The sequence below is a fragment of the Lathyrus oleraceus genome, chromosome 7 (assembly GCF_024323335.1).
Source record: "Lathyrus oleraceus cultivar Zhongwan6 chromosome 7, CAAS_Psat_ZW6_1.0, whole genome shotgun sequence".
Classification (NCBI taxonomy): Eukaryota; Viridiplantae; Streptophyta; class Magnoliopsida; order Fabales; family Fabaceae; genus Lathyrus; species Lathyrus oleraceus.
This window is the reverse complement of record NC_066585.1, coordinates 541467140-541476451: the sequence shown is the minus strand read 5'-3', so window position 1 is coordinate 541476451 and position 9312 is coordinate 541467140. Positions and strand designations below refer to the sequence as shown.

Sequence of the window (9312 nt, the reverse complement as noted above, 5' to 3'; positions counted from 1 at the left end):
AAGATATGTACTAGTATGTCTGTTAATTCAAATCCAGCAATTTAATGGTTTTATTCAAACTGAAAATTCACCTTGGAACCAACGCTATTAGTTTGGTGTTTGCCGTGGACTTCATAAGTGCACCACTAATTAAAACTACAATCATGTTCTCGAAGAACAAGATATCGGAAAAAATTACAAACCACTTCTATAACTAATCAAACAATATTAAATTCTTTAGGTCACATTCTTTTTTAATAAGAGTGATGTTTATCAATAAATAATATGCCCCCAATGAATATCTTTTAATCCTATAACCTCATTTTATTTTAAGGGTAATGTTAACTTCTGTGTCCCAAGGATACATGATAAAAACTCCACAAATAAAAAATTTATATTAAAAAAATAAATAAAATTATTAATTATAAAATTTTAATAAATTCAATACACAATTTCCAAGAATTTATTTCTATATTATCTCTTAACTTGTGCCTTTGGAGCACAAGTAAGCATTATGGTTATTTTAATTTATCTTTTTGATCTAGTAGCTAAAACAAATAAATAAAATTATATCTAATATGTAATAGAGTTAAACATATTGTATATGACCTCCTTTTATCCATTATGAAAAAAACTATATACAATTAAAAGTCTATTTTTACCATAATATAAAATAAAAAACAAATATAATTGTAAGATAAAAAAGAAGAAAAAGAAACACATACATCCTCCCCTTGCTTTTAAATTCAACGACATTATGTTTTACTCAAAAAATGTATAAGTGGAACACAGTTAAATTGATTGGGTGGAATAAAATGAAAAAAATATTGAAAACCGCCGTCTGTGGGAATCGAACCCACGACCACGTGGTTAAAAGCCACGCGCTCTACCAGCTGAGCTAAGACGGCTTGTTGAGAGTATGTATCATATGTATTACTTATCTGTTAAGATAATTGTCTTAGTTATACATATTTTTTTATGGTTGGAATCTATCTAATAAAATATATAAGTTTACCATCTGTATTTTATAATAAATAAATATTGAGATCCTAAAATATTTGTATTTTCACACCACTTTTAAATAATGTCAAATGTTATTTGAGTTTGAATGTTATTATAAGATGTGAAAGCTTGCTAAAAATTTGAGCTTACCAATTATTTTTGAATTGGATTCGTTTAATTTAATGCCAAGTACACATGGTTACTTTTGGATTTACTAGTTAAGGCCCTTTTAACCTTTGTTTCATGGTATTGTAGCTCATGTCAAATGTGAAGGTAATATATGTAGAGAATTTTTTTTCTTATCATTTTTAATTTTGTCTTTTGAAAATCAAAATATATTTTGAATTCTAGAATTCAACTACATAATTTTAAACATTCCGCTTATAGAATTTGAAACATGAAGAATATGAAGAATATAAAGTAATCTCCAAAACACAAACAATTTATTAAATTAAAATAAATTTACCAGGATAATAATTTAACAATGCCAATAATACATCAATTAAACACAAACAAGATGAATTAACATCAACTTAACATAAACTTATTTCAACATATCTATTGGATCAATCAATTTTGAAAAGATAACAAGAAAAAATTTATTCTAAGGTAATATTTATCAAAAACATAATTATCACATCATCGTTATTTTAAAGTTTGCATGTTGATGAAATGAACACGCACATTATCGTTGACTGACAACGATGATACTTAATATTATCCACAGTCTTTCCAATGTCGTGGTTGAGATAACAAATCATTTGATCGATTTGATTCTTTAGATCATACAGTATAACACAATTATAGATCATAATCAAACGATGAGGTGTCCTCTATTTTTGTAATAAACTCTAATTAAGTTAGAGTTCATTCGAATTGAGTATGGCTAAATGGAATTCATCCATTTTTTGATTTGAATTGAAAATGAATTAACACGTCATTTTATACAAATTCCTTTGCATTTTAGTTAACATAAAGTGTCAATAAAATTTAGTTCAGACAATAGAAATCAATGGATTTGGTATTATAGAATCTAAAATATACAAAACACTCATCAATGTGAATATAGATTATAGAAATCAAATTAAAATGACACATCTCATCACAGGTTTATATTCTAAAATTTAAATATTTTTATAACAAAATTCATTTTTTATTGGTATTTGATCCTTTAAATTGCACAAAAATAAACAATAACTATTATATGAAATAAAAGTAATATTATAACAAAAATAATAATATTATAATTCAAATACATAATAGATAATATAGTGTAAAAATATATAATACTAATAAATTCTAAACAAAAATATATAATACTAATAAATTCTAAACAAAATACATCCTCGAATGTATCAATGTGAAGTACTTCATTTCCTACTAAATCTCTTCTACTGTATCACATTCTTAGCGTTCATTAAAATATCCAGGACTATATTATGAACTTTAGTACAATACTTTAAAACCCTACAAATAGTAATCTAGTTTTCATTTCTTAGATCATGAGCAAAAAAGAACAAACTACCTACTTTCTGTTCTCCCGTCTTTTCTGTTGGTTTTTCTCCTCAGCTCGTACTTGTTTCGTGCTGGAATAAGAAATAATTGACATAGGTTATGAAGAATCCTAAATTAAAGGTGTTAGTTTCTAACACAACGGTGCATGGTGGACTTGCAAGATTAACACTACAATGCATAAATTAATTAAAAATTCAAGATTGATGCAATAAAAAATGGAGATCAGAAAAAATATACTTTGCATTCCGTGTAAAATCACTTTTGTACATTGGATCTAGTGGAGTGGATTTGAGTTGAAATGAGCCTTAACTAATTGGACCTTTGGCCATCCCATAACAGTTTCCCCTAAGGCTTACCGGACACTTAAGGATCCGAGGAAACCTTTAGCAGCTGAGACCAACCTTTAGTAATGTTGTCTGATTTGAATTAGAAGCAAAACGCTTGAAGTCAGTTGAAAAAGTAGTGGGGGACAAGTGCATGATCTATTGTCACTGAAGTGTTTTACTCTCTGATCCCAACATATCACCCTATGTAGGCAGGCCAAGGAATGATTTCCCCTACTTAGGATGCTCAAGCCTTTTTGGTTCTTCGCTCTGCTTGATGGGATGGTGAACTAGCTTTGCTTAGATCTTTCCTTTGTATTTGATCTGGACCTCTTATTTTCGACTGACTTCTTTGTAGAAGGTGGATTTTCCCCCCAAAGTTTCTTTTTTCCTTCCTGTTGTTCTCCACTTACCTCTTCTTTATGATCTTGGCCATCCAATATATTGGTTTAGCCTTTAGACCTTCAATTTCTCCCTCTTTTCTTTTTATAGGTACGTCATTGTTGTTGTTTTATACATGATCCCTATTGATCGATGCTTTCGATCTCCCCAATGGAGACCTATCGTTTCTAATCTATCTTTTTTTTGTATTGAAGACATAATATTTGATCGCTCAGAAGATCCGATGGCGGCGGTGAACATGGAAGATTACTCCTGGGTAGACCCATAATATTTGAAAACACCCTCCTTTTACACTCAAGAGGCTAAGGTGGTGGTTGCCTCCTTCGCGGTAGGATATCCCTTTGATTGGGAAATTTATGTAATCACTAGTGACAAGTGGGTGTTTAGTGTGTTCAAAGGGTGTTATATTCCCTTCCACAACTTCATTTTCCAAAAGTTGGGCGTCCGACTCCCGTATATTACATTTGAAAAAGACGTATTGGACCATCTTTGCATCCCACCTTCATAGTTTCACCGGTGTGCTTGGAGCTTTATGAGGGTTTTCCAATAATGGTATGACTATAAGGGAGATATGAGTTCAGCCATCACAAACCTCTTATTCCATCTCTTTGAGGTTAACCCTATCTCAGAGAGGGGCGGCAGTTATGGGTTTGTTTCTCTTCGTCGTGCCAAAAATAAAATCTTCCATTTTTATACAGAGAGCTGGAACAATTTCAAAAAAGATTATTTATTGGCCACTCTCAGAGTTGTCCCTATGTGTCGATCAAAGGAAAATATTTTGGTCTCCATACCATTTCTCAAAGAATGCTAAACAATATTATGTTTTGTACAAATCCTATTCCGATGGAGAAAAGGCCATGAAAGTGACATTTCTTTCCTTCTATGATGTCGATATACAATATTAGGGCATCTCTAAGGATACTTTTGATGAGGAGAGGAAGAAAATATTCGGTATTTGCTCTACTCCTATTTTATTTTTAGCATGCGATCTTGTAATGCCTCTTACCTGATGATTTTCTTCTTCTTTTTAGATGCCCTTAAAAGGAAGGATTCCTCGACTGCCCGCGTCGTGTCATTGAAATATTCCAGGGCCACTTTATTTCCTCCAACACCTTCAGAGGGTCGGAGCAAGAATAACCATGATCGGCATGCTCTGGTTGGAGCTAAGAAGGACTCGAGTAAGGCGGTAACCCATGAGTATCCTGTAAAAAAAGTCGAAGCAGCTTAGGTCTACTCATGCTATCCATTTGAAGAACACTTCTCTTACATTTCCCCTTGTGTTGGTCGATCAATTGCCTCAGACCATAATGGAGATGAAAGATTGTGTGTCCTCCGAGGATTATGCTTACGTCTGCCAACTTCCCAAGACCGATATATCTTGATTTTTGGTAGAGTCAGCATACCAAATGTTGTGTGTGACCTTGCTATTGTCCCACCTAGTGGTTGGCCACAAAGAACTTCTTGTCCACGGTGCTTCATCCCAAGGAGCGAGGGTTCGAAGTCTAAATATAATCTTACTCAAGAGAAAGTAGCCAACTTTGAAAGGTATTTCTCCAGGTTGCACGGTGGTCTAGATCAAGTGTCCTCATTTCTGAAGGAGGTGAAATAGTACAAATCTCCCATGGCTTTGGTCGGTCACATAGCTGAACTTTAAGGCTGCTAAAAGAGGAGAAATATGGTTCTCATAAGATAGAACTGGCAATGGAGACTTTGCCTACTAGTGCCCTGAATGTCAAGGCGGAGCTTAAGGAGAAGGGGTCGCCCACTCTAAAGAGCTGAAGGCTCATCAAGAGGAGCACACCACCATGAACAACTAGCTACTGAATATCTCTGACGATGTTCGGAAAGAGGCCACCTTCTATAACATCTTGGCCCAGCTTGAGTCCCTTGTTCTTGACCTATGGGATTTCCTAGACTCCTTCAAATTTGTTTGATCATAACTTTCTGTAATATGCTATTTGTTGTAATTTACTATTTAAAAATTAAATGATATTTACTCCAATGTTTATTTGTTGTGTTTTCTCATTGTATTTTACGTTCATTATTTTAAAGTTTCTATGGTGTATTTAGCATTTGTTGTTTTAGTGTTTTTGTGTGTGTTGTATTTAGCATTCCCTATTTTAACATGTGCTTGGATGTGTTTCCCAAGGCAGGGCTCGAAACCGACGATACGTGGTCATAACTTTTTAGTGTGCTCCGTGTCACAGAGGAATGTTCCCCATCCAAGGATATGATCCACGTGTCTTCCCAGAGGTATGACTCATATCGAGGTGGACGTCTCCAGGATCCACCACCTAACTGAAGGAGAATTGCGGTCCAAAACACAGCGGAAATTAAAATTTTCTCCTTTAGAGATCCTTACGAATGGTCATGATCAGTGATAGAATATTTACCTCTTGTGACGATTGAAACCTTTGGTGCAGATCCACGGAGCGATCACGAACATTGAACGATGACAACGTCTCTACTCAGTCCACATGAACGGATTCCTTCAATCTCAGTGCTAGCTGGTACGAATGAAGGCTTTGAGTGAGAGAGAGAGAGAGAGAGAGAGAGAGAGAGAGAGAAAACGAAAATAATGCAACCGCAATGAATGCTTCTGCACAAGGGTTCTATTTATAGAACCACTTGTGTGGGCTTCAAGCTAAAAGCCCATTTAAGTGTATTTTGGCCCATATCTTATAATATGCCCAAAATCACTTAAGCCCATGGTACCTTACCATATTTCGTATTCTACTCAAGTACACCGTACCTTACGATGTTCTATAATTCACTTAAGGGCACCGTACCTTACGGTATTCCTTAGTTACTCTATCTCTCATCAATCCCTCCTTTGTGTGTGACCCTGTAGGTTTTCGTGACGTTGGCAATTATATTAAATCACGCATTTAACATAATAAACAGTGAGCGGTATCTAGCAACACATCACTGCTACCCAAGACAGGAAAATGTCATGTGATCTGACAATTCCTTCTGTGATAATACTTATGTGTATAATTACCCTTTTGCCCTTATGTCTATATTGAACACAAGGCATAGACCGTGTCATCCTTGTCCAGTTCAATATTGGGCCCATAGACATTTATCCTGTTATGCAGGTGTAGCACCTCAAATTTGCACCCCCCATTTGTATATACATTTTCATTTTAGGTCATTAACATTGCATTGTCATTGCATAGTCCATTACATGTCATCAGTTAGACTGGTTAGGAGATTCAACTGTGCAAGGCAACAAGAGCATTCTCCATGAGATCAAAGCCCTAGGGTTGGTACAATGAGTTCATGTGACCCAAGGATCATTTTGAAGTGATATGGCCAAGTATTGAAGGCTCAAGGCTCATCAGTCCATGTGCAAATCATTTGAGGTCCACAAAAGTCAACTGCCAAGTCAATTGTGGATTTGGAGGTGGGAAGTGATTAGAAATACTTCATTCATGTTCAAACAAGTCTCATTTGACATTTCAAACGTCAACATTGAAGAATTTAAAGTCAGGTCAAAACTTTCCAAAAATAGAAAGCGACCTATAATTCAAACTTGCCAAAAATGGAAAGGTTTTAGCCTAACTTCAACTTCAAATTACATCATCAAGAAAGCTTCAAATGAAATTTTGTTGAACATGAAAGTTGTTGATATCTCTCTCCCATTTCCAAAAAGTCCAAGATCATCAATTTCTCATATGTGGTTAAGGAGATATGATCAAAACATGGCAAAATATGCATGGAACTTCAAATGGGCATAACTTCTCAACCAAAACTCCAAAATGGATGGCTCTTTTTGCATTCTTCTCCTTTTGACCTCTAGTTTCCAAACCATGCATTGCATTGCACAAATTATATTCATATGAGCATTTGATAATTCATTGGCTTTTTGGAGGGAAAACTTAAAATTCAAATTTGGTGCATTGTTTAAACATTTTACCATTGCCATTGGCTCCAAAATCAGATTTTAAGTGGAATTAAAAGGAATTTCGTGCACTATTCATGCATGCACTCCATGCATAAGGTGAAAAAGTCAATTTGCACATACACCTCATTTTTGCTAAACTCACTTACCAATTGGCTTAAACATGATTAAAGAGTGATTAGCATGACCTATATAAGCATAAACCCTAACTGTTTTTCAGGGGGAACAACTCATTTTTCAGATCTAGATCTAAAATCATCAAATTTTCTCTCAAAATTTTCTTGCAAATTCTTCACATCCAAGCCATTTCTCTTGCTTGATTCTTGTTCCTGAGGTATTATTAAGAAGATTTGCACGTGGAATTGAAGAAAACAGATCCACATTGAAGCATTCTTGAAGAGTGAAGCATCCATGGTGATTCAGAATTTTGGTGGATTCGTGCACAATTAAGCTCCATTTTCTTCTCCAATCACTTATACAAGCATCATAGAGGAATATTGAAGTTATCACAAGCCTTGAACCCATCCAATTCCAGATTTGCTCTTCAAGAGGTCATGACTCGATCTCTTTATTTCTCAAAATTATTATTATGATGTTGTAGATCTTGTTATGCTGATTATCCTGAGCTTTGAACCATGAATTTTGGTGCAAAATTGAATGAGTTAGGTTGATTTAAAGTTTTATGCATGATGCTTCCATTGCTCGATTCTCTTTATGTGTGTTGATTTAAGCTTAGCCACGCCTGGATTCATGATTTAGGATGAAATACCTACATGTTGATGTGCTTAATTTGGAATTCTGGAATATTTGTTCTTGACATTGATGAACAGTCACTGTTCATCTTCTTCACGAGGAAGAAGATGAAGTTTCACCTAAGGCCACGGTTTCTGATCTCATTTGCCACGAAAAAGCGTTGCCTATGTGTTTGCTAGGGCACGCTTGTGATTGGTTGATTCAAATGGCCATGCTGCGTTCTCATTGGTCCATTTTGTTGACCATGCATGTTGACCTGCCAGCGTTTAAATGAAACGCTGCGTTTTGCAGCCTGGCGCCACTATTTCAAATTCAAATTAAATATTTCATTTTAATTCATTTAAATGTCACATTTTATTTCATTTTGTTTCCAATCTTTAAAAAATCATATCAAATTGAAAATTAATCCAAAAATTACCAGGTTTTTTGCATTGTGATCCTTGGTTTCTCTAGTTTTTTATCATCATGATTTTACAAGTTGTGCTTGGCTGGATAAATTTTTGTGCTAGAATGTTTGAACATGTATGCTTATTTGACCTTGCCATGCTTATACCTTTGTGAAATGCTGGTCTTTGGTCCAATGAATGTGAAATTTTGCATGATGAAACTAGACACATTGCTTGACATTTTGGTGTTGATTTGGTATTTTTATCAATTGTCATCTCTGTTTTATGCTTGTGCTAAGTTGGTGTGACAATTTGTGTCACACCTTTGCTTGTTCAACTTATATGATGAGTTTGCCATGCCAAATGATGTCCAACGCTTCTGATTTTTTGTGTGATGCATGTTATGAATGTCTTGATTGATCATGAATTTTCTTGGAATTATTTGAATCATTTCTGATTTAATTGAGATTTTTCATTCTGGTTGATCACATTTGAGCTTTAAAATTGCCTTGAACTTCATTTGATCATGAAATGCTTTTGGTTAATGATATTGATATGAGACCTTTTGGAATGTTTCAAGATGTGATTGAAGTTGATTCATGTTAAATTTCAAGTTCTGTTTTGAATGTTTGACCTACTTTTGACCCTAGGCTTTGACCTAGTGGTTTGGACTCACTGTTTAGATTGTGGATTTCAGGTTCAAAGGTACATTGCCATGATTGGAGTGGCTCATTCATTTGAGTTGATTAATTGGTTGATGTTGGCTAACATTGTGTTGTTTTGTAGGTTGAGGTCAATTCATTTGAGTTTGACTTGTGGCTTGCACATTATTGCCTGATGCTTTGTCTGTTTGTATTTGCCTGTTGATTGTTTGTCTGTACAGTTGAACTGATTGGTTTAGATTTTTCACAGGTGCTTAAGTTGCTCTGAGTTCTTTTGAACTTGCTTTTGCTTTTCTTGGTTGCTTAACCACTGAGGTATAATTTCTCTGACTTCATGTAGTCTGGAAGACCTGTCCTGTTATGTGGGCAGGCACCTGTCTGAAGCC

At 34.7% G+C, this 9312-nt stretch overlaps 1 non-coding gene across 1 annotated transcript; it reads right to left on the bottom strand.

The window, feature by feature from the left end:
* Positions 1-814: 814 nt before the first annotated feature.
* Positions 815-887, bottom strand: TRNAK-UUU (transfer RNA lysine (anticodon UUU)). The gene has a single exon. It is a non-coding gene; the product is annotated as a tRNA-Lys (tRNA).
* Between the last annotated feature and the right edge of the window lie 8425 nt (positions 888-9312).